Raw genomic sequence first — 25,783 nt, 5'->3', positions numbered from 1 at the left:
GAAAATTTCTCAAGGTTGCTAAAGATCTTAAGCACCCATTAATTAACCGCCAACTCTGCTTTTGTCAAAGTAGCTTGCTTGCATTTTCAGGATGTGATTTCTGCCTATATAAGTCTCAAGCAATCTCCACTCGAGCTGCTGCTGCTTACTAAACTCCCTGTGCGGAGTGACAGGCAGCAGCCGCCAGCTAGCTGACTAATAAAGGCTCTTTTAAATTCCGTTTGGCTGTCTCGTACCTTAACTCGCGGGCACCGTAACATTTGGAGGCCCCAGCGAGAATTTTCTCCTCGGCATATTCCGAGGCTTATCGGTCGAGACAAGGTCCGACTACCGGTCTTCCCCCAGGGGGGCGCGCATGAGAGACGTTCCTCAGCCCCGGCGGAGAACCGAGTGGTCGGGCCTCGAGATTCGAAAATCTGCCTCTGGAGCCATCTGGACGTGGGCCCACAACGGTAAGAGATCTCTAATCTGGTCTGGTGGGGTACCCCTTTAGGGTCTTTAGGAGGGCTGGACACAGCCATAACTCCGAGACCTGGCCTCGGACCACGACGGTGGCCGGTGGCCTCAGGTTTTAGGTTCTGGTACAGGTTTGGAATTGGTCTCTTAGCGCAGACCTAGTCTCTGTTTTGTGTTTTGTTGTTAGTGTCTTTGTTCTGTTCTGTTTCTGTTTTGTCAACCCCGCAATGGGTCAGTCTCTGTCTGCTTCCGCTTGCTCTCCGTTGCAGTGTTTTTTGAAAAATGTTCAGGACTTCCGCCGACGAGCTGCAGGGTACCGATGAGCTGCAGGGTCGGGGCTACGGTCAACCCAGGAGCTCTCGGGCCCTTTGCAAATTCAAATGGCCAACCTTTCCAAATTCTAATTGGCCCCCATGAGGGCACTCTAAATTTGCTATTTACCTTTCAGGTTCAAAGAGTCATTTACAGGAGTGCAGGACACCCGAATCAAATTCCCTATATTGAAACCTGGATCGGCATCCTCACTGACTGCCCCAAATGGCTTTATCATTTTTCTGCATATTGTGCTGTCCACGGGCTCCAGAAGGGCTGGGGTGGGGGTGAACAGGCCCTTTGTCTGCAGGCAGTGGCACGTGGCTACAGACTCGGGTGTTGCCTTCCTGCTGCCGGGCCAGGCGGGCAAGCCTATCCCCACGGTTTGAGCGCTGGTAAACAAGCGCTGAAGTGGTGAGCAGGTGCCAGGACCTGCCTCTGGCCAGGGCACAAGCTTTCCCCTGTAAAACAGGCCACCAGTAAATTATTTGCTGATGATCAGCAGTCACCAGCTGGACACTGACTGGAGAAAGAGCAGAGACGGATCCCCAAGTATGCGAGCCAGGGAGTGGTCCCCAGCATCCTTTGTTTTTGGTATTTCTGTTCCATCATGGGTCACAGGACATCTGTCTGCTTGTACATCCAGGGGTGTCCTGGAGCCAGTGTGTTCCCAGATCCTGGAGACATGCCAGCCCCCTGGGAGGTGGTGTTAACTGCTGGCCTGGTGCTTAAAAGTGGCTCATCTTTTCTTAGTGACACCACTTGCTTTTTGTCTTACAGCCTCTGACCTCAGAGGATCCTTTTGTACTTTCTAGAAATGGCAAGCCACTGTTGGGGAGTGTCGGCCAAAGCCCCACTGAACAGCGTATTTGGGCATCAAAAACAGCCACATGGAAAGGCCGAGGTCAGGAGGGGGAAGGGGGGGAGATTAGTGAAGACAAGTGGCTTCTCTGCGTCCAGCCAGGAGGTGGGGGTGGGGGCGGGGGCAGAGGCTCCCCATGGGGCACGGTAAGCCTCACGCTCGTCCCTGTGACTGAGCTGTGCTAGAGCTGACCTGCCAAGTGACAGCTGTCCCGCTAGAGCCCACCTGTCTATGTCTGAGGCACCATGATGGTACGAGTGCTGCATGTCCTCACGGGAACCCTGCTAGGGGCCAGAGGCCACTTCCCTGGGCAGGGGATGAGGCAGGCGACCTGAGGGCAGGGAGGCGCGGGCTGCCACTCGGCTCCCTGGGACTAAAATTGTTCAACACCTAAACCTCCAAAAAGCAAGATGTGCTCGTTCTAAAGGGCCACCCAAAAGGCCCCCAGTCCTCGACCCCCCACAAAATAGTCCCCCCTACCCTAAGTTCAGGAGGACCCCTTGTTCCCACTCTGGAGTTTGTAAATAGCTTTTAATACTCATTTTTAAAGTAGTTTTATATTGCAGAAGTTCATGGTATGTCATTTAATGCAAAGATAAAACCATTTTACTTCAATGTTATTAAAAAGGTTTATTTTATTAGGAAATAAATGTGTTATTGCAGTGTTTTGTGGCCTGTTTAAAGGCTTTTGTTTAGCAAAGTGAATGTAAAGTACAGTAAAATGTTAAGTTGCCATCTACTTTATGAAATCCATCAACTTGAAATTTTTTAACTCTATCAAAAAGTGAAATGTGCAATAGATAGTAAGTATGCAGTCATGTTTTTATGTCATGTTTAGAAATCCATGAAATTGCTCCACTTACTAAATTTTTGCTGATGGCTGAATTGTAAATTAATAATAGGATCATGCCCTTAGCAAATATTTAGTTTTGTTTTAAAATTTAAGTTAAGAGATTTCTAGAACATTCCTTTCTATGGTTCTTAAATAACATAAAGTAATTGTGTAATGTTGCTAATAGTGAACCTAGCAAGCTGCATTCAAATTCAAATATGTTGAAATGAGTAATCCAACAAAATTCTATTTGGATCAAATCCTCATCCCTTGACCTTGTGTGAAAAAAAAGTACTCTCCTTCCAGTGAAAAATTATCACAGAGGTTCATTAAATGAGACTCTGACCCAGTGTTCTTACTGTATTTTACATGTGCCCCCCTCCAAACTCCCGGCGCCGCAGCCCACCTGAAGCCAGGCCTGAGGCGCCATGCCCCTCGGGGAAAGACTCAGTCCTTTATTTGTTCGGGCCCCTAATGCTGGGGCCCGGCTGCTCTACCTCACCGGGCTGGGCAGGGGTCCCTGCTGCTAACTCCCTCCTCAAGGAGGGACCCAGAATTTAGTTTCTGGTCTCTCCATCCAACCCTGCTCCAGCTGAAACTTTTGGTATTTATTCTGGGCAAAAGCCCAGACAGTATACTTTATATTGATTGCTTCAGTTTATATTTATTAAGCACCTACTGTTTTAGTTGCTAGGAATACAAGAGGGTCAAAACCCCCAAAAACTAATCTCTTTGTTAGAGTCCGTTTTCTTTACCCATCAGCCCACATAGGACAACTATCAACAACTTCTGCAAACCCTTTTCACATCAGAAGAGGAAGAGAATCCATGCCCAGGGATGGAAACTAGTTGTGGGGCCAGATGATCTACCTACCACGGAAGCAGACTGCCTCGAAACCGTTTTTCTTTTCACCCAACCCCGGTGGGACCCTAACATAAATTAAGGTAAGGAGGCTCTCGAACGGTACCGCCAGACTCTAATGGGGGCTCTCCGTGCAGCAGCGTGGAGGCCTACAAATATGTCCAAAGTAACTAAGGTAATTCAGAGGACCAGAGTCCCCTGCTGCTTTTCTAGAGCACCTCCAGGAAACTTACCGGTTATATACCCTTGTAGATCCGGAGGCGCCAGAAAACAGGCGAGCAATTAATATTGCTTTTGTCACCCAGTCACCCCCAAAATAAGGAAAAAGTTACAAAAGTTAGAAGGCTTTAAGGGAAAGGTACTAAGCGAGTTGGTGAAGGTTGCTCAAATTTTCACTAATAGAGAGTGTTCCGAAGACTTAAATAAAAAAAAAAAAAAAAAAGGCAAAGGTCCTACTTGCCATGAGTGAAAACCAGGCGCGGAATAAAAACCGAAAAAGGAACCAAAAATTCGAAAAAAAGGTCGGGAGGAGGTAATAGACTATCCAGTAAGAAAGCAGGACGAAGAGGGCCCCCTCTAAGCCAAAACCAATGCGCGTTCTGTAAAGAGGAGGGAGCCTTTCAGACTCTAAAAAAGGCACTCACTCGAGCCCCAGCCTTAGCACTCCCAAATCTCAAAAAGCCGTTCCAGCTGCATGCAGCCAAGGCACAAAGGGCAGCAAAAGGAGTGTTAACACAGCGCTTGGGGCCATGAAACGGGTGGTAGCCTATCTTTCAAAGCGCCTCAATCCGGTTGCGGCAGGCTGGCCTAACTGTCTACACAGACAGCCGGTATGCGTTTGTCACCGCATACTTGCATGAAACCATCTACCAGGAATGTGGTCTCCTAACCTCCAGAAAAAAATATGCCCGAAGCAAAAAAATGCTTTCGCCAACCAGACGGCCAAAGAAGCAGCTCTAAAACCAGTGGGGCCTCTTCAAGCTTTGCCCCTCCTACCGCCCCGGGTACTAAAAGCTACCCCAACTTATTCAAACTCTAATATTCGGCTACTCCAAAATCCTCCTACCAGAAGCACTGGAAAGAAACTTAATTTTCCAAACGCATCAAAGTACACACTTGAAAAGGACAAAATTAGCTAAACTGCTAAAAACTGACTTTTACATACCTAAGCTTTTTCAGTTAGCAAAAGAAGTAAGCAAAAAATGTCACGTCTGTGCTCAAGTCAACTCAAGTCATGTTAAGTACCCCTGCTGCCACCGGTCACCGCCTAAGAGGTCAACTTCCAGGAAAGCAATAAAAAATAAACTTCACAAAACTGCCTCCTAGACCAGGGGAATACAAGTACTTACTTGTGCTGGTGGACACCTTCTCAGGATAAGTTAAAACCTACCCAACTCGGTCAGAGTCAGCTCAGGTAGTAGCTAAGAAAGTATTAGCCAAAATTATCCCTCGGTTTAGCCTACCAATAGCAATGGGGTCTGACAATGGTCCGGCTTTTACAGCCCAAATTACTCAAAATTTGGCAAGAGCATTAGGAATTGAATGAAAGTTACACTGCATTTACAAACCGCAAAGCTCAAGGCAGGTAAATAAATAAATAAATCGAACACTTAAAAACCCTCACCAAACTTAAACTAGAGACTGGCGGGAACCGGGTAAGTCTCCTTCCGTTTGCCTTGCTCAAAGCTAAATGCACTCCTTATGTAAAAGGTATTACCCCTTATAAAGCCATGTTCAGCAGGCCACCCCCACTTCTCCCCAAAATAGGGGAGGAACAGCTCGCCCTTTTAACTAACTCTGAACGTCTCAAGTCCTTACAGGCCTCGCACTATAACTCCAGAAACAACCACTGCACCATCCGTGCCCACCACCCGAAACCTGACGCCGTGAGAACAGGGACCCCTACGACTAACTCTTTGGGGTAAACTGGAACTTACCGGAAGCGGTCAATAAGTACCTAGGTGGGAGACATGCGGAATTGTGAAGCTTTGGCTGTAGAAACCTAAACTTAAAACAGGAACTATAAAATAGTCAGCACTATATCTGTCCACTAAAAAGTACCTCAACAGCATGTGAAAAAAAAAAATTATTTCTGTTACAGTTAGGGCTGTAAAACTATAGCCCCATAAAAAATGTAAACCATCTGTTAAAGGTCACAAAAAATAAAAGGCCAGAAACTCCTACTAAAAATTGTGCAATTAAAAGTTGTAACCCTATTATTTTTAAACCACAGCAGTTTTGAAAAAATTCCCAGTGGTGGGGAAAAAAAAAAACAAGAAACGTAGAAATTGCACCTATATGTATCAAAACTTTAAGTAACTTTCAAGAACAAAAAAACATGTTTCCAGTCCCCTCAATTCCCCCATCTACTTCTCCTTATGCTAATTCCTGTACCTCTGTACTACTCTGGCAAGGGAGGTAAAAGAACCAGTGTTAGTGCCGGTACTCCTCAGGCTTGGGGTAGCCGGGGCAACCGCAGTAGGAACCACAGCACTTGTCACAGGAGACCAAAATTTTAAAAGCCTTGGTACTCAGATCGACCAGAATCTAAAAACCTTAGAAGAGAGCGTTACTAAATTTGAGGAGTCCTTAAGCTCATTGGCAGAAGTAGTGCTCCAGAATCGGAGGGGACTCGACCTTGTATTCTTAAAGCAGGGAGGGCTTTGTCTAGCCTTGGGGGAAGCATGCTGTTTTTATACTAACCACTCAGGTGTAATTAAAGAAAGTTTAAGCCAACTCTGAAAGAGAATACAGGATAGAGAAGAGCAAAGGAAAAAGGAGGCAAATTGGTTTGAAAGTATATTTTCTCAATCTCCATGGTTAACTACCTTAATATCAGCAGTTGCCAGACCCCTGGCTCTTATCATGTTAGCCTTAATCATAGGCCCCTGTGTCATAAACAGTTTAGTTAAATTTGTCCAACGACGTATTCAAAGCGTGAAGCTTATGGTTTTGCAGTCCCAATACCAATATCAATTCTTACCCTCGGAAGAAACAATGATTTGATTCTCCCTAAAAACCAGTGGGGAATGAAGTGGGCTCCCTCCCCTTAATCTGTAACAAGAGAGTCCCCTTCCCCCTCAACCGGTAATGACTGCAAAGTAAACATTAAAGCCCTGAGAGGAAGGGAGTGAAACTGTGCGGTTTTAGGGAGTGAGACTTGTGGATGTATGCATTAGCCAAGCGTAACCGTTCCAGTAATTAACCATTGCACCAGCCTTGAGAAAATTTCTCAAGGTTGCTAAAGATCTTAAGCACCCATTAATTAACCGCCAACTCTGCTTTTGTCAAAGTAGCTTGCTTGCATTTTCAGGATGTGATTTCTGCCTATATAAGTCTCAAGCAATCTCCACTCGAGCTGCTGCTGCTTACTAAACTCCCTGTGCGGAGTGACAGGCAGCAGCCGCCAGCTAGCTGACTAATAAAGGCTCTTTTAAATTCCGTTTGGCTGTCTCGTACCTTAACTCGCGGGCACCGTAACAGTTATTACTAATTCTCATCTTTCTTTGGGCGGATATACTATACAGACTGCCTGAAACTGAGGGCCACTAAATTTATAAATTTACATCCCTGTTATGGAATATAAATGTTTCAGAATTCCAGCTTCAAATTTCCTTTGGTTCCTTTGGTGCCCAAATGAAAACCTTTGTTTCAACTGCTGCAGAATCTGTCTTCGCCATTATGATAGATCCATATTTATTTCTGGTTCTTGTTTTAAAACTAGACTCAGGGTTCAGCTTTGAAACTTGTTCATTTTATCACCAAAAGAAGTAAAAAAACTTGAACCTGCAACAAAATAAATCTGACTTGAGTTGGCAGTGTAACAGAAGGAATCCTTTCCCCTTAGAATGAACTTATAAAGTTCCGAAATAGCATAAAGTCTTAAGAACATACCAAAATCAGGTATGTGGTAACAAGCGTGCATGAATATTTTATTAACAAATATTTCAAAAATGGTTGCGTTTAGTATGCACATATTTAAATTGTTTTCATTTAGCCATGCATTTGCTAATTTTATTTAAAAAGAAACTTGATGTTTCTTACCTCAGACACATATCCAGTCAGAAAAGCTTTTAACTTTCAGGTGGAAATGAAATGTTTTTCAGCAAAGCAGATTTTCCTCATTAACAAAAAGAAAAATTTACTCCTCAAAGGAAAAAATTCAGGGAAATTTAAAAGTAACCAGAACTTGGGAGTTTGAAGTCTGAAAAAAAAATTAGGCCAAAGTGAAAATTAATTATGCTGAGTGCAATTTTTCATATAATAATAATAAAGAGTGCAGCTGTGAGTGACGTTTTGAAGAGAAGCAAGCTTGCTAGAGAGGAACGTCCTTGGAGAAAGCCATTTTGAAACCAGAACTTTGGAGCAGAAGCCAGCCACGTGCCTTCCCAGCTAACAGAGGTTTTCCGGACACCATTGGCCATCCTCCAGTGAAGAACATTCATCTTGTGGCCAAGACTGGGAGGAAGAAAGCCTGGATACTACTCCCATTTCTGCCAAGCTACAGCTTTGTGGAGTGCACTTTCCCTGGCTTGCCAGCGGGTGGTGCCCCGGAGCCACCTGTTACCCTCAAGCCAGTTCTCCCCAACTTCATCTATGTGTTACTCCTCCAGGAAAGTAGGTAGAAAGCCAGGAACTGCGTGGACTGGACACCACAGAGCAATCTGACTTTGGGCATCCTTCATACAACACTCATGAAAACGTGGAACTGCTGAGATCAGCGAAATCTAAGCCCAATACAGAAAGCTTCAAAGACTTTCAATTTGGGCAGGTCAAGTCAAGAGCAGAACTAGGAGAGCTCTGAGACAAAACGCAATAATCCAGTGGCTGAGAAAATTCACTAAACACCACAACTTCCCAAGAAAAGGGGGGTGTCCGCTCACAGCCATCATCCTGGTGGACAGGAAACACTCCTGCCCATCGCCAGCCCCATAGCCCAGAACTGCCCCAGACAACACAGTGTGACGGAAGTGCTTCAAATAACAGGCACACACCACAAAACTGGGTGTGGACATTAGCCTTCCCTGCAACCTCAGCTGATTGTCCCAGAGTTGGGAAGGTAGAGCAGTGTGAATTAACAAAGCCCCATTCAGCCATCATTTCAGCAGACTGGGAGCCACCCTACACAGCCCAGCAGCCCAGAACTGCCCTGCGGGGACGGCACTCACCTGTGACATAGCACAGTCATCCCTCAACAGAGGACCCGGGGTGCACGGCCTGGAAGAGGGGCCCACTTGCAAGTCTCAGGAGCCATACGCCAATACCAAGGACTTGTGGGTCAGTGGCAGAGACAAACTCTGGCAGGACTGAACTGAAGGATTAGACTATTGCAGCAGCTTTAAAACTCTAGGATCACCAGGGAGATTTGATTGTTAGAGCCACCCCCCCCTCCCTGACCGCCCAGAAACACGCCCCATATACAGGGCAGGCAACACCAACTACACATGCAAGCTTGGTACACCAATTGGACCCCACAAGACTCACTCCCCCACTCACCAAAAAGGCTAAGCAGGGGAGGGCTGGCTTGTGGAGAGCGGGTGGCCCGTGGACGCCGCCTGCTGGTTGGTTGGAGAGGGTGTACTCCACGAAGCTGTAGATCTGATAAATTAGAGATAAGGACTTCAATTGGTCTACAAATCCTAAAAGAACCCTATCAAGTTCAGCAAATGCCACGAGGCCAAAAACAACAGAAAATTATAAAGCATATGAAAAAACCAGACGATATGGATAACCCAAGCCCAAGCACCCAAATCAAAAGATCAGAAGAGACACAGCACCTAGAGCAGCTACTCAAAGAACTAAAGATGAACAATGAGACCATAGTACGGGAGACAAAGGAAATCAAGAAGACCCTAGAAGAGCATAAAGAAGACATTGCAAGACTAAATAAAAAAATGGATGATCTTATGGAAATTAAAGAAACTGTTGACCAAATTAAAAAGATTCTGGAAGATGGCAGACTGGTGAGCTGTATGTTTTAGTTACTCCTCCAGGAAAGTAGGTAAAAAGCCAGGAACTGCGTGGACTGGACACCACAGAGCAATCTGTCTTTGGGCATACTTCATACAACACTCATGAAAACGTGGAACTGCTGAGATCAGCGAAATCTGTAAGTTTTTGCGGCCAGGGGACCCGCGCCCCTCCCTCCCAGGCTCAGTCCCGGGGGAGGAGGGGCTGTCAGCTCCAGGAAGGAGAAGGGAGAATTGCAGTGGCTGCTCTCATCGGAAACTCATTCTACTGATTCAAACTCCAACCATAGATAGACTGAGGCCAGACACCAGAGACTCTGAGAGCAGCCAGCCCAGCAGAGAGGAGACGGGCATAGAAGGAAAACAACACGAGAAGCTCCAAAGTAAAAGCAGAGGATTTTTGGAGTTCTGGTGAACACAGAAAGGGGAAGGGCGGAGATCAGGCCTTGAGGCGCATATGCAAATCCCGAAGCAAGGCTGATCTCTCTGCCCAGGGCACCTTTCCTTAATGGCCCTGGTTGCTTTGTCTATTAGCATTTCAATAACCCATTAGATCTCTGAGGAGGGCCGTTTTGTTTTTTTTTTTTTTTTTTTTTTTTTAAATCCTTTTTGCTTTTTCTAAAACAATTACTCTAAGAAGCTCAATACAGAAAGCTTCAAAGAATTGAAATTTGGGCACGTCAAGTCAAGAGCAGAAATAAGAGAGCTCTGAGACAAAAGGCAATAATCCAGTGGCTGAGAAAATTCACTAAACAACACAACTTCCCAAGAAAAGGGGGGTGTCCGCTCACAGCCACCATCCTGGTGGACAGGAAACACTCCTGCCCATCGCCAGCCCCATAGCCCAGAGCTGCCCCAGACAACCCAGTGTGACGGAAGTGCTTCAAATAACAGGCACACACCACAAAACTGGGCGTGGACATTAGCCTTCCCTGCAACCTCAGCTGAATGTCCCAGAGCTGGGAAGGGGGAGCAGTGTGAATTAACAGAGCCCCATTCAGCCATCATTTGAGCAGACTGGGAGCCTCCCAACACAGCCCAGCAGCCCAGAACTGCCCTGGGGGGACGGCACTCACCTGTGACATAGCACAGTCATCCCTCAACAGAGGACCCGGGGTGCACAGCCTGGAAGAGGGGCCCACTTGCAAGTCTCAGGAGCCATACGCCAATACCAAAGACTTGTGGGTCAGTGGCAGAGACAAACTGTGGCACGACTGAACTGAAGGATTAGACTATTGCAGCAGCTTTAAAACTCTAGGATCATCAGGGAGATTTGATTGTTAGGGCCACCCCCCCTCCCCGACTGCCCAGAAACACGCCCCACATACAGGGCAGGCAACACCAACTACACACGCAAGCTTGGGACACCAATTGGGCCCCACAAGACTCACTCCCCCACTCACCAAAAAGGCTAAGCAGGGGAGATCTGGCTTGTGGAGAACAGGTGGCTCGTGGACGCCACCTGCTGGTTAGTTAGAGAAAGTGTACTCCACGAAGCTGTAGATCTGATAAATTAGAGATAAGGACTTCAACTGGTCTACAAACCCTAAAAGAACCCTATCAAGGACAGCAAATGCCACGAGGCCAAAAACAACAGAAAATTATAAAGCATATGAAAAAACCAGACGATATGGATAACCCAAGCCCAAGCACCCAAATCAAAAGACCAGAAGAGACACACCTAGAGCAGCTACTCAAAGAACTAAAGATGAACAATGAGACCCTAGTACGGGATATGAAGGAAATCAAGAAGACCCTAGAAGAGCATAAAGAAGACATTGCAAGACTAAATAAAAAAATGGATGATCTTATGGAAATTAAAGAAACTGTTGACCAAATTAAAAAGATTCTGGACACTCATAGTACAAGACTAGAGGAAGTTGAACAACGAATCAGTGACCTCGAAGATGACAGAATGGAAAATGAAAGCATAAAAGAAAGAATGGGGAAAAAAATTGAAAAACTCGAAATGGACCTCAGGGATATGATAGATAATATGAAGCGTCCGAATATAAGACTCATTGGTGTCCCAGAAGGGGAAGAAAAGGGTAAAGGTCTAGGAAGAGTATTCAAAGAAATTGTTGGGGAAAACTTCCCAAATCTTCTAAACAACATAAATACACAAATCATAAATGCTCAGCGAACTCCAAATAGAATAAATCCAAAAAAACCCACTCCGAGACATATACTGATCACACTGTCAAACATAGAAGAGAAGGAGCAAGTTCTGAAAGCAGCAAGAGAAAAGCAATTCACCACATACAAAGGAAACAGCATAAGACTAAGTAGTGACTACTCAGCAGCCACCATGGAGGCGAGAAGGCAATGGCACGATATATTTAAAATTCTGAGAGAGAGGAATTTCCAGCCAAGAATACTTTATCCAGCAAAGCTCTCCTTCAAATTTGAGGGAGAGCTTAAATTTTTCACAGACAAAGAAATGCTGAGAGAATTTGCTAACAAGAGACCTGCCCTACTGGAGATACTAAAGGGAGCCCTACAGACAGAGAAACAAAGACAGGACAGAGAGACTTGGAGAAAGGTTCAGTACTAAAGAGATTCGGTATGGGTACAATAAAGGATATTAATAGAGAGAGGGAAAAATATGGCAAACATAACCCAAAGGATAAGATGGCCGATTCAAGAAATGCCTTCACGGTTTTAACGTTGAATGTAAATGGATTAAACTCCCCAATTAAAAGATATAGATTCGCAGAATGGATCAAAAAAAATGAACCATCAATATGTTGCATACAAGAGACTCATCTTAGACACAGGGACACAAAGAAATTGAAAGTGAAAGGATGGAAAAAAATATTTCATGCAAGCTACAGCCAAAAGAAAGCAGGTGTAGCAATATTAATCTCAGATAAAATAGACTTCAAATGCAGGGATGTTTTGAGAGACAAGAAGGCCACTACATACTAATAAAAGGGGCAATTCAGCAAGAAGAAATAACAATCGTAAATGTCTATGCACCCAATCAAGGTGCCACAAAATACATGAGAGAAACATTGGCAAAACTAAAGGAAGCAATTGATGTTTCCACAATAATTGTGGGAGACTTCAACACATCACTCTCTCCTATAGATAGATCAACCAGACAGAAGACCAATAAGGAAATTGAAAACCTAAACAATCTGATAAATGAATTAGATTTAACAGACATCTACAGGACATTACATCCCAAATCACCAGGATACACATACTTTTCTAGTGCTCACGGAACTTTCTCCAGAATAGATCATATGCTGGGACATAAAACAAGCCTCAATAAATTTAAAAAGATTGAAATTATTCAAAGCACATTCTCTGACCACAATGGAATACAATTAGAAGTCAATAACCATCAGAGACTTAGAAAATTCACAAATACCTGGAGGTTAAACAACACACTCCTAAACAATCAGTGGGTTAAAGAAGAAATAGCAAGAGAAATTGCTAAATATATAGAGACGAATGAAAATGAGAACACAACATACCAAAACCTATGGGATGCAGCAAAAGCAGTGCTAAGGGGGAAATTTATAGCACTAAACGCATATATTAAAAAGGAAGAAAGAGCCAAAATCAAAGAACTAATGGATCAACTGAAGAAGCTAGAAAATGAACAGCAAACCAATCCTAAACCAAGTACAAGAAAAGAAATAACAAGGATTAAAGCAGAAATAAATGACATAGAGAACAAAAAAACAATAGAAAGGATAAATATCACCAAAAGTTGGTTCTTTGAGAAGATCAACAAGATTGACAAGCCCCTAGCTAGACTGACAAAATCAAAAAGAGAGAAGACCCATATAAACAAAATAATGAATGAAAAAGGTGACATAACTGCAGATCCTGAAGAAATTAAAAAAATAATAAGAGGATATTATGAACAACTGTATGGCAACAAACTGGATAATGTAGAAGAAATGGACAATTTCCTGGAAACATATGAACAACCTAGACTGACCAGAGAAGAAATAGAAGACCTCAACCAACCCATCACAAGCAAAGAGATCCAATCAGTCATCAAAAATCTTCCCACAAATAAATGCCCAGGGCCAGATGGCTTCACAGGGGAATTCTACCAAACTTTCCAGAAAGAACTGACACCAATCTTACTCAAACTCTTTCAAAACATTGAAAAAAATGGAACACTACCTAACTCATTTTATGAAGCTAACATCAATCTAATACCAAAACCAGGCAAAGATGCTACAAAAAAGGAAAACTACCGGCCAATCTCCCTAATGAATATAGATGCAAAAATCCTCAACAAAATACTTGCAAATCGAATCCAAAGACACATTAAAAAAATCATACACCATGACCAAGTGGGGTTCATTCCAGGCATGCAAGGATGGTTCAACATCAGAAAAACAATCAATGTATTACAACACATTAAAAACTCGAAAGGGAAAAATCAATTGATCATCTCAATAGATGCTGAAAAAGCATTTGACAAAATCCAACATCCCTTTTTGATAAAAACACTTCAAAAGGTAGGAATTGAAGGAAACTTCCTCAACATGATAAAGAGCATATATGAAAAACCCACAGCCAGCATAGTACTCAATGGTGAGAGACTGAAAGCCTTCCCTCTAAGATCAGGAACAAGACAAGGATGCCCGCTGTCACCACTGTTATTCAACATTGTGCTGGAAGTGCTAGCCAGGGCAATCCGGCAAGACAAAGAAATAAAAGGCATCCAAATTGGAAAAGAAGAAGTAAAACTGTCATTGTTTGCAGATGATATGATCTTATATCTAGAAAACCCTGAGAAATCAACGATACACCTACTAGAGCTAATAAACAAATTTAGCAAAGTAGCGGGATACAAGATTAATGCACATAAGTCAGTAATGTTTCTATATGCTAGAAATGAACAAACTGAAGAGACACTCAAGAAAAAGATACCATTTTCAATAGCAACTAAAAAAATCAAGTACCTAGGAATCAACTTAACCAAAGATGTAAAAGACCTATACAAAGAAAACTACATAACTCTACTAAAAGAAATAGAAGGGGACCTTAAAAGATGGAAAAATATTCCATGTTCATGGATAGGAAGGCTAAATGTCATTAAGATGTCAATTCTACCCAAACTCATCTACAGATTCAATGCAATCCCAATCAAAATTCCAACAACCTACTTTGCAGACTTGGAAAAGCTAGTTATCAAATTTATTTGGAAAGGGAAGATGCCTCGAATTGCTAAAGACACTCTAAAAAAGAAAAACGAAGTGGGAGGACTTACACTCCCTGACTTTGAAGCTTATTATAAAGCCACAGTTGCCAAGACAGCATGGTACTGGCACAAAGATAGACATATAGATCAATGGAATCGAATTGAGAATTCAGAGATAGACCCTCAGATCTATGGCCGACTGATCTTTGATAAGGCCCCCAAAGTCACCGAACTGAGCCATAATGGTCTTTTCAACAAATGGGGCTGGGAGAGTTGGATATCCATATCCAAAAGAATGAAAGAGGACCCCTACCTCACCCCCTACACAAAAATTAACTCAAAATGGACCAAAGATCTCAATATAAAAGAAAGTACCATAAAACTCCTAGAAGATAATGTAGGAAAACATCTTCAAGACCTTGTATTAGGAGGCCACTTCCTAGACTTTACACCCAAAGCACAAGCAACAAAAGAGAAAATAGATAAATGGGAACTCCTCAAGCTTAGAAGTTTCTGCACCTCAAAGGAATTTCTCAAAAAGGTAAAGAGGCAGCCAACTCAATGGGAAAAAATTTTTGGAAACCATGTATCTGACAAAAGACTGATATCTTGCATATACAAAGAAATCCTACAACTCAATGACAATAGTACAGACAGCCCAATTATAAAATGGGCAAAAGATATGAAAAGACAGTTCTCTGAAGAGGAAATACAAATGACCAAGAAACACATGAAAAAATGTTCAGCTTCACTAGCTATTAGAGAGATGCAAATTAAGACCACAATGAGATACCATCTAACACCGGTTAGAATGGCTGCCATTAAACAAACAGGAAACTACAAATGCTGGAGGGGATGTGGAGAAATTGGAACTCTTATTCATTGTTGGTGGGACTGTATAATGGTTCAGCCACTCTGGAAGTCAGTCTGGCAGTTCCTTAGAAAACTAGATATAGAGCTACCATTCGATCCAGCGATTGCACTCCTCGGTATATACCCGGAAGATCGGAAAGCAGTGACACGAACAGATATCTGCACGCCAATGTTCATAGCAGCATTATTCACAATTGCCAAGAGATGGAAACAACCCAAATGTCCTTCAACAGATGAGTGGATAAATAAAATGTGGTATATACACACGATGGAATACTACGCGGCAGTAAGAAGGAACGATCTGGTGAAACATATGACAACATGGATGAACCTTGAAGACATAATGCTGAGCGAAATAAGCCAGGCACAAAAAGAGAAATATTATATGCTACCACTAATGTGAACTTTGAAAAATGTAAAACAAATGGTTTATAATGTAGAATGTAGGGGAACTAGCAGTAGAGAGCAATTAAGGAAGGGGGAACAATAACCCAGGAAGAACAGATAAGCTATTTAACGTTCTGGGGATGCCCAGAAATGACTATGGTCTGTTAATTTCTGATGGTTGTAGTAGGAACAAGTTCACTGAAATGTTGCTATATTATGTAACTTTCTTGGGGTAAAGTAGGAACATGTTGGAAGTTAAGCAGTTATCTTAGGTTAGTTGTCTTTTTCTTACTCCCTTGCTATGGTCTCTTTGAAATGCTCTTTTATTGTATGTTTGTTTTCTTTTAACTTTTTTTTTCATACAGGTGATTTGAAAAAAGAAGGGAAAGTTAAAAAAAAAAAAAAAAAAAAAAAAAGAAAAAAGACAAACAAGGGGAAAAAAAAAAAAAAAAAAGATGTAGTGCCCCCTTGAGGAGCCTGTGGAGAATGCAGGGGTATTCGCCTACCCCACCTCCATGGTTGCTAACATGACCACAGACATAGGGGACTGGTGGTTTGATGGGTTGAGCCCTCTACCATAAGTTTTACCCTTGGGAAGACGGTTGCTGCAAAGGAGAGGCTAGGCCTCCCTGTATTTGTGCCTAAGAGTCTCCTCCTGAATGCCTCTTTGTTGCTCAGATGTGGCCCTCTCTCTCTGGCTAAGCCAACTTGAAAGGTGAAATCACTGCCCTCCCCCCTACGTGGGATCAGACACCCAGGGAAGTGAATCTCCCTGGCAACGTGGAATATGACTCCCAGGGAGGAATGTAGACCTGGCACCGTGGGACGGAGAACATCTTCTTGACCAAAAGGGGGATGTGAAAGGAAATGAAATAAGCTTCAGTGGCAGAGAGATTCCAAAAGGAGCCGAGAGGTCACTCTGGTGGGTACTCTTATGCACACTTTAGACAACCCTTTTTAGGTTCTAAAGAATTGGGGTAGCTGGTGGTGGATACCTGAAACTATCAAACTACAACCCAGAACCCATGAATCTCGAAGACAGTTGTATAAAAATGTAGCTTATGAGGGGTGACAATGGGATTGGGAAAGCCATAAGGACCAAACACCACTTTGTCTAGTTTATGGATGGATGTGTAGAAAAGTAGGGGAAGGAAAGAAACAGACAAAGGTACCCAGTGTTCTTTTTTACTTCAATTGCTCTTTTTCACTCTAATTATTATTCTTGTTATTTTTGTGTGTGTGCTAATGAAGGTGTCAGGGATTGATTTAGGTGATGAATGTACAACTATGTAATGGTAATGTAAACAATCGAAAGTACAATTTGTTTTGTATGACTGCGTGGTATGTGAATATATCTCAATAAAATGATGATTTAAAAAAAAAAAAAATAAAAAAAAAAAAAAAAAAAAAAAAAAAAAAAGATTCTGGACACTCATAGTACAAGACTAGAGGAAGTTGAACAACGAATCAGTGACCTCGAAGATGACAGAATGGAAAATGAAAGCATAAAAGAAAGAATGGGGAAAAAAATTGAAAAAATCGAAATGGACCTCAGGGATATGATAGATAATATGAAATGTCCAAATATAAGACTCATTGGTGTCCCAGAAGGGGAAGAAAAGGGTAAAGGTCTAGAAAGAGTATTCAAAGAAATTGTTGGGGAAAACTTCCCAAATCTTCTAAACAACATAAATACACAAATCATAAATGCTCAGCGAACCCCAAATAGAATAAATCCAAATAAACCCACTCCGAGACATATACAGATCACACTGTCAAACACGGAAGAGAAGGAGCAAGTTCTGAAAGCAGCAAGAGAAAAGCAATTCACCACATACAAAGGAAACAGCAGAAGACTAAGTAGTGACTACTCAGCAGCCACCATGGAGGCAAGAAGGCAGTGGCACGATATATTTAAAATTCTGAGTGAGAAAAATTTCCAGCCAAGAATACTTTATCCAGCAAAGCTCTCCTTCAAATTTGAGGGAGAGCTTAAATTTTTCACAGACAAACAAATGCTGAGAGAATTTGCTAACAAGAGACCTGCCCTACTGGAGATACTAAAGGGAGCCCTACAGACAGAGAAACAAAGAAAGGACAAGAGAGACTTGGAGAAAGGGTCAGTACTAAAGAGATTCGGTATGGGTACAATAAAGGATATTAATAGACAGAGGGGAAAAATATGACAAACATAAACCAAAGGATAAGATGGCTGATTCAAGAAATGCCTTCACGGTTATAACGTTGAATGTAAATGGTTTAAACTCCCCAATTAAAAGATATAGATTCGCAGAATGGATCAAAAAAATGAACCATCAATATGTTGCATACAAGAGACTCATCTTAGACACAGGGACACAAAGAAACTGAAAGTGAAAGGATGGAAAAAAATATTTCATGCAAGCTACAGCCAAAAGAAAGCAGGTGTAGCAATATTAATCTCAGATAAAATAGACTTCAAATGCAGGGATGTTTTGAGAGACAAAGAAGGCCACTACATACTAATAAAAGGGGCAATTCAGCAAGAAGAAATAACAATCGTAAATGTCTATGCACCCAATCAAGGTGCCACAAAATACATGAGAGAAACACTGGCAAAACTAAAGGAAGCAATTGATGTTTCCACAATAATTGTGGGAGACTTCAACACATCACTCTCTCCTATAGATAGATCAACCAGACAGAAGACCAATAAGGAAATTGAAAACCTAAACAATCTGGTAAATGAATTAGATTTAACAGACATATACAGGACATTACATCCCAAATCACCAGGATACACATACTTTTCTAGTGCTCATGGAACTTTCTCCAGAATAGATCATATGCTGGGACATAAAACAAGCCTCAATAAATTTAAAAAGATTGAAATTATTCAAAGCACATTCTCTGACCACAATGGAATACAATTAGAAGTCAATAACCATCAGAGACTTAGAAAATTCACAAATACCTGGAGGTTAAACAACACACTCCTAAACAATCAGTGGGTTAAAGAAGAAATAGCAAGAGAAATTGCTAAATATATAGAGACGAATGAAAATGAGAACACAACATACCAAAACCTATGGGATGCAGCAAAAGCAGTGCTAAGGGGGAAATTTATAGCACTAAACGCATATATTAAAAAGGAAGAAAGAGCCAAAATCAAAGAACTAATGGATCAACTGAAGAAGCTAGAAAATGAACAGCAAACCAATCCTAAACCAAGTACAAGAAAAGAAATAACAAGGATTAAAGCAGAAATAAATGACATAGAGAACAAAAAAACAATAGAAAGGATAAATATCACCAAAAGTTGGTTCTTTGAGAAGATCAACAAGATTGACAAGCCCCTAGCTAGACTGACAAAATCAAAAAGAGAGAAGACCCATATAACTAAATAATGAATGAAAAAGGTGACATAACTGCAGATCCTGAAGAAATTTAAAAAATTATAAGAGGATACTATGAACAACTGTATGGCAACAAACTGGATAATGTAGAGGAAATGGACAATTTCCTGGAAACATATGAACAACCTAGACTGACCAGAGAAGAAATAGAAGACCTCAACCAACCCATCACAAGCAAAGAGATCCAATCAGTCATCAAAAATCTTCCCACAAATAAATGCCCAGGGCCAGATGGCTTCACAGGGGAATTCTACCAAACTTTCCAGAAAGAACTGACACCAATCTTACTCAAACTCTTTCAAAACATTGAAGAAAATGGAACACTACCTAACTCATTTTATGAAGCTAACATCAATCTAATACCAAAACCAGGCAAAGATGCTACAAAAAAGGAAAACTACCGGCCAATCTCCCTAATGAATATAGATGCAAAAATCCTCAACAAAATACTTGCAAATTGAATCCAAAGACACATTAAAAATTCATACACCATGACCAAGTGGGGTTCATTCCAGGCATGCAAGGATGGTTCAACATAAGAAAATCAATCAATGTATTACAACACATTAACAAGTCAAAAGGGAAAAATCAATTGATCATCTCAATAGATGCTGAAAAAGCATTTGACAAAATCCAACATCCCTTTTTGATAAAAACACTTCAAAAGGTAGGAATTGAAGGAAACTTCCTCAACATGATAAAGAGCATATATGAAAAACCCACAGCCAGCATTGTACTCAATGGTGAGAGACTAAAAGCCCTCCCTCTAAGATCAGGAACAAGACAAGGATGCCCGCTGTCACCACTGTTATTCAACATTGTGCTGGAAGTGCTAGCCAGGGCAATCCGGCAAGACAAAGAAATAAAAGGCATCCAAATTGGAAAAGAAGAAGTAAAACTGTCATTGTTTGCAGATGATATGATCTTATATCTAGAAAACCCTGAGAAATCGACGATACAGCTACTAGAGCTAATAAACAAATTTAGCAAAGTAGCGGGATACAAGATTAATGCACATAAGTCAGTAATGTTTCTATATGCTAGAAATGAACAAACTGAAGAGACACTCAAGAAAAACATACCATTTTCAATAGCAACTAAAAAAATCAAGTACCTAGGAATAAACTTAACCAAAGATGTAAAAGACCTATACAAAGAAAACTACATAACTCTACTAAAAGAAATAGAAGGGGACCTTAAAAGATGGAAAAATATTCCATGTTCATGGATAGGAAGGCTAAATGTCATTAAGATGTCAATTCTACCCAAACTCATCTACAGATTCAATGCAATCCCAATCAAAATTCCAACAACCTACTTTTCAGACTTGGAAAAGCTAGTTATCAAATTTATTTGGAAAGGGAAGATGCCTCGAATTGCTAAAGACACTCTAAAAAAGAAAAAGGAAGTGGGAGGACTTACACTCCCTGACTTTGAAGCTTATTATAAAGCCACAGTTGCCAAAACAGCATGGTACTGGCACAAAGATAGACATATAGATCAATGGAATCGAATTGAGAATTCAGAGATAGACCCTCAGATCTATGGCCGACTGATCTTTGATAAGGCCCCCAAAGTCACTGAACTGAGTCATAATGGTCTTTTCAACAAATGGGGCTGGGAGAGTTGGATATCCATATCCAAAAGAATGAAAGAGGACCCCTACCTCACCCCCTACACAAAAATTAACTCAAAATGGACCAAAGATCTCAATATAAAAGAAAGTACCATAAAACTCCTAGAAGATAATGTAGGAAAACATCTTCAAGACCTTGTATTAGGCGGCCACTTCCTAGACTTTACACCCAAAGCACAAGCAACAAAAGAGAAAATAGATAAATGGGAACTCCTCAAGCTTAGAAGTTTCTGCACCTCAAAGGAATTTCTCAAAAAGGTAAAGAGGCAGCCAACTCAATGGGAAAAAATTTTTGGAAACCATGTATCTGACAAAAGACTGATATCTTGCATATATAAAGAAATCCTACAACTCAATGACAATAGTACAGACAGCCCAATTATAAAATGGGCAAAAGATATGAAAAGACAGTTCTCTGAAGAGGAAATACAAATGGCCAAGAAACACATGAAAAAATGTTCAGCTTCACTAGCTATTAGAGAGATGCAAATTAAGACCACAATGAGATACCATCTAACACCGGTTAGAATGGCTGCCATTAAACAAACAGGAAACTACAAATGCTGGAGGGGATGTGGAGAAATTGGAACTCTTATTCACTGTTGGTGGGACTGTATAATGGTTCAGCCACTCTGGAAATCAGTCTGGCAGTTCCTTAGAAAACTAGATATAGAGTTACCATTCGATCCAGCGATTGCACTTCTCGGTATATACCCGGAAGATCGGAAAGCAGTGACACGAACAGATATCTGCACGCCAATGTTCATAGCAGCATTATTCACAATTGCCAAGAGATGGAAACAACCCAAATGTCCTTCAACAGATGAGTGGATAAATAAAATGTGGTATATACACACGATGGAATACTACGCGGCAGTAAGAAGGAACGATCTCGTGAAACATATGACAACATGGATGAACCTTGGAGACATAATGCTGAGCGAAATAAGCCAGGCACAAAAAGAGAAATATTATATGCTACCACTAATGTGAACTTTGAAAAATGTAAAACAAATGGTTTATAATGTAGAATGTAGGGGAACTAGCAATAGAGAGCAATTAAGGAAGGGGGAACAATAATCCAAGAAGAACAGATAAGCTATTTAACGTTCTGGGGATGCCCAGGAATGACTATGGTCTGTTAATTTCTGATGGATATGGTAGGAGCAAGTTCACAGAAATGTTGCTATATTAGGTAACTTTCTTGGTGTAAAGTAGGAACATGTTGGAAGTTAAGCAGTTATCTTAGGTTAGTTGTCTTTTTCTTACTCCCTTGTTATGGTCTCTTTGAAATGTTCTTTTATTGTATGTTTGTTTTCTTTTTAACTTTTTTTTCATACAGTTGATTTAAAAAAGAAGGGAAAGTTAAAAAAAAAAAAAAAAGAAAAACAAGGAAAAAAAAAAGATGTAGTGCCCCCTTGAGGAGCCTGTGGAGAATGCAGGGTTATTCGCCTACCCCACCTCCATGGTTGCTAACATGACCACAGACATAGGGGACTGGTGGTTTGATGGGTTGGGCCCTCTACCACAGGTTTTACCCTTGGGAAGACGGTTGCTGCAAAGGAGAGGCTAGGCCTCCCTATGGTTGTGCCTAGGAGCCTCCTCCCGGGCGCCTCTTTGTTGCTCAGATGTGGCCCTGTCTCTCTAGCTGAGCCAACTTGAAAGGTGGGGTCACTGCCCTCCCCCCTGCGTGGGATCAGACACCCAGGGGAGTGAATCTCCCTGGCGGCGTGGGGTATGGCTCCCGGGGAGGAGTGTAGGCCTGGCATCGTGGGACGGAGAACATCTTCTTGGCCAGGAGGGGGATGTGAAAGGAAGTGAAGTGAGCTTCGGTGGCAGAGAGATTCCAAAGGGAGCCGAGAGGTCACTCTGGTGGGCACTCTTGTGCACACTTTAGACACCCTTTTAAGGTTCTAGGGAATTGGGGTAGCTGGTGGTGGATGCCTGAAGCTATCAAGCTGCAGCCCAGAACCCATGAATCTCGAAGACAGTTGTGTAAAAATGTAACTTATGAGGGGTGACAGTGGGATTGGGAAAGCCATAAGGACCACACTCCACTTTGTCTAGTTTATGGATGGATGAGTAGAAAAATAGGGGAAGGAAACAAACAGACAAAGGTACTCAGTGTTCTTTTTTACTTCAATTGCTCTTTTTCACTCTAATTATTATTCTTGTTATTTTTGTGTGTGTGCTAATGAAGGTGTCAGGGATTGATTTGGGTGATGAATGTACCACTATGTAATGGTACTGTAAACAATCGAAAGTACGATTTGTTTTGTATGACTGCGTGGTATGTGAATATATCTCAATAAAATGAAGAAAAAAAAATAATATGATTCATAAGATGATTAAAACAAGTTCTGCCATGGGTCAAAAATTTGAAACTTTGTTCAAAAATATTAGAAGAAGAGCTTTTAGTTATTGATAGACTTTCAGCTAAAATCTAGAGCATTAAAAATTGACTTCTACTTCTATTAAGCAATAGCAGAACCCTCAAAATCCTGGAACTTGAGAATGCTTGTCATCCTTGCCTTGTGAGATGTTTATAGTATAGATTTTGTCTGAGGACTATTATATTTACAATTTGAGGGACCAGTTTCAGGTAGTAAGAGAGATTTTAATGAATCAATATGAATAATGAAGGACCATGAGCTTTTGGGAGCAGAAAGATCTGGGGTCAGCCACTTACAAGCTGCAGACAATTTATTTCAATTTCTCATCCTCAGTCTCAGGTATCCAATGGCTTACCTTGAAAGGCTTTTATAATTGTAAATTAAATATCAAATGCCTAACATAGTTTCAATCTCATAGTAGGAAATCAGTTAAGTGGTAGTGATTATTAAGCTGACTCTTCTAGTTCTATCAGCTGAACCTGATGTTATCATCTTTCCTCTTCCCCCATCCTACTATAATTGTGTTTGGTCTTCATTTTTCTTCCAATATGTAAACTTCCTACTGCTAATTTAAACAGGCAAAGAATAGGTTGTAGAGGATTTTAGGAAGGGGTAGTGTGGTAGGCTGATTAATGACCCCAATTATGTCCAGGACCTAATCCCCAGAATCTGTGAATGTCACTCTATAAAGAAAAAGGGACTTTGCATATATAATTATGTTAAAGATCTTGAAATGGAGAGATTATCCTGATTACCCAGGTGGGCCTGATGCAATCACAAGAATCCTTAAAAGAGGGATGCAGGAAGAGTCAGTCAGAGGAAAAGGTAATATGATGAGAGAAGCAGAGACCAGAGTGAGGCATGTTGAAGATGGAGGAAGGGGCCACAAGCCAAGGAATACAGGTGGCTTCTAGAAGCTGGAAAAGGTAAAGAAATGGATTGTCCATTCAGAGCCTCCAGAAGGAATCAGTCCCGCTGACACCTTGACTTTTACTAAGTGAAGCTGATTTCGGACTTCTGAAGTCCAGAACTGTAAGACAATAAATTTGTGTTGTTTTATGTCCCTAAGTTTGTGGTAATTTATTACAGCAGCAAAAGGAAACTAATACAGGTATAGAGAAAGTCATTTGAAGACTGTATCTGTAGCTAGTGCTATGTAACAAACCACCCAGAATGTAGTCACTTAAAACAACAGGCATTTATGCAGCTTATGGGCCTGTAGGTCAGCTATTGGGTTCTGCTGATCTGTTCTGGGCTTGGCTCATCTCAGCTGGACTTGCTCATGGGGTGTCAGGTCACCTGCCAGGACTGTTGTGCACTGGGTGGCCTAGGGAGGCCTCTGTTGGAGGGGACTCATGCACCCCAGCACAGCTAGACCAGGTTTGCTTACATGGTCACTGGTTACATTTGCAAGACAGAAAATAAGGAAGGGTGCCAGGCCTCCTGAGACGTAGGCTAAGGATTGATACAGTATCATGTACACAACATTCTATTGGCCAAGGCAGGTCACAAGGCCAGCCCACGTTCACAGGGTTAGCAAATGGTGAAATAGATCTTATTTCTTAAGGGGAGCTGCAACAAGATCATATTGTAAAGGGTGTGGATGGATACAGAGAGGGGTAAAGGACTCGAGATATTTTGCATTCAAAGTAACACATCACCACTCTTGGAAAACATGTATTTTGGATTTTGCCTGATTTTCCAACCCCTGCATATGGCCATTCCCCCAACTGTCTCATAATTTCCCACTTCTTGGATAATGCCCATATACTGATGAGCTTCTGATAACCTACTAATAGGACCTACTAACCTACTAATAGTCAGTAGGCTGATACTAGTTTGGACATGATTTCAACTTATTCACTTGACAGCATTTATAGCTATTTATCTGGTGAATTATGACCACCCCCACCACGCTTTGTATTGACTGTTTTTTCTTTTGGTGTTTTTTTTTTTTTTTTACTTTCTTTCATTCTATTAAGATGGTATATTGTATGTTGACCTTTTAATGGCAGAGTTGCTAATAATTTTTGTCAAATTCCTCCTTTGATATATGATTTCAGGTTCAACAAGCCTTACCCATGTGGAATTATTAATGGTGTGATATCTCAAGACTTTTAGGAATAGTTTCTATTGCCCCTTAGCTAAGGACAAAACAACACCAATGCTGCATGCTGCTTTTCCTACATGAGATCTTTCCTTTTTATTTATTTACCCAGGTGTTCCTTTTCTTTCTTTTTTAAAAAAATAAATGATGTTTTAGGCACATATGTGGATGTCTATTGGAGTCAAAGAAGTAATTGGGCCCATATCATGCAAGTTCCAGAGTCCAGATGGGCTGGTGTGGTAGCTGTGTCTTGATCAACTCTGAAGGTGTTTCTCTTGGGATATTTGACAACAGCAACATCATTAGAAGCAACCAGCTCCTAAAGAGCCATCTGGCTTATTTTATTGTTGTTGTTCTTCTTCTTCGTCAAGAACTCATCAAATTGAAAAAATGAATGTTGAATAAATGAATGCTCACTATTGCTCCAGCAATTGATGCAATCTACTTGAAATTTTTCTGTCTCCTAGTAAAACTTAAATAATCTGTTGAATCAACTTTGGAATTGTTTCAAATCGTTCCTCTCTTCA

General features: G+C 41.5%; 1 long non-coding RNA gene across 2 annotated transcripts; it reads left to right on the top strand.

Moving 5' to 3' along the window:
• Positions 1-25,629, top strand: LOC119522973. Of its 2 annotated transcripts, none has more exons than XR_005214573.1 (3): positions 1-452; positions 3,225-3,406; positions 25,413-25,629. It is a non-coding gene; the product is annotated as an uncharacterized LOC119522973 (long non-coding RNA). The 2 variants fall into 2 exon arrangements; XR_005214574.1 differs by lacking the exon at positions 1-452 and adding an exon at positions 1,328-1,672.
• Positions 25,630-25,783: the final 154 nt, after the last annotated feature.

The sequence above is a fragment of the Choloepus didactylus genome, chromosome X (genome assembly GCF_015220235.1).
Source record: "Choloepus didactylus isolate mChoDid1 chromosome X, mChoDid1.pri, whole genome shotgun sequence".
Classification (NCBI taxonomy): Eukaryota; Metazoa; Chordata; class Mammalia; order Pilosa; family Megalonychidae; genus Choloepus; species Choloepus didactylus.
Note: the sequence above shows the minus strand (reverse complement) of the source record. Positions and strands in the feature narration are given on the sequence as shown.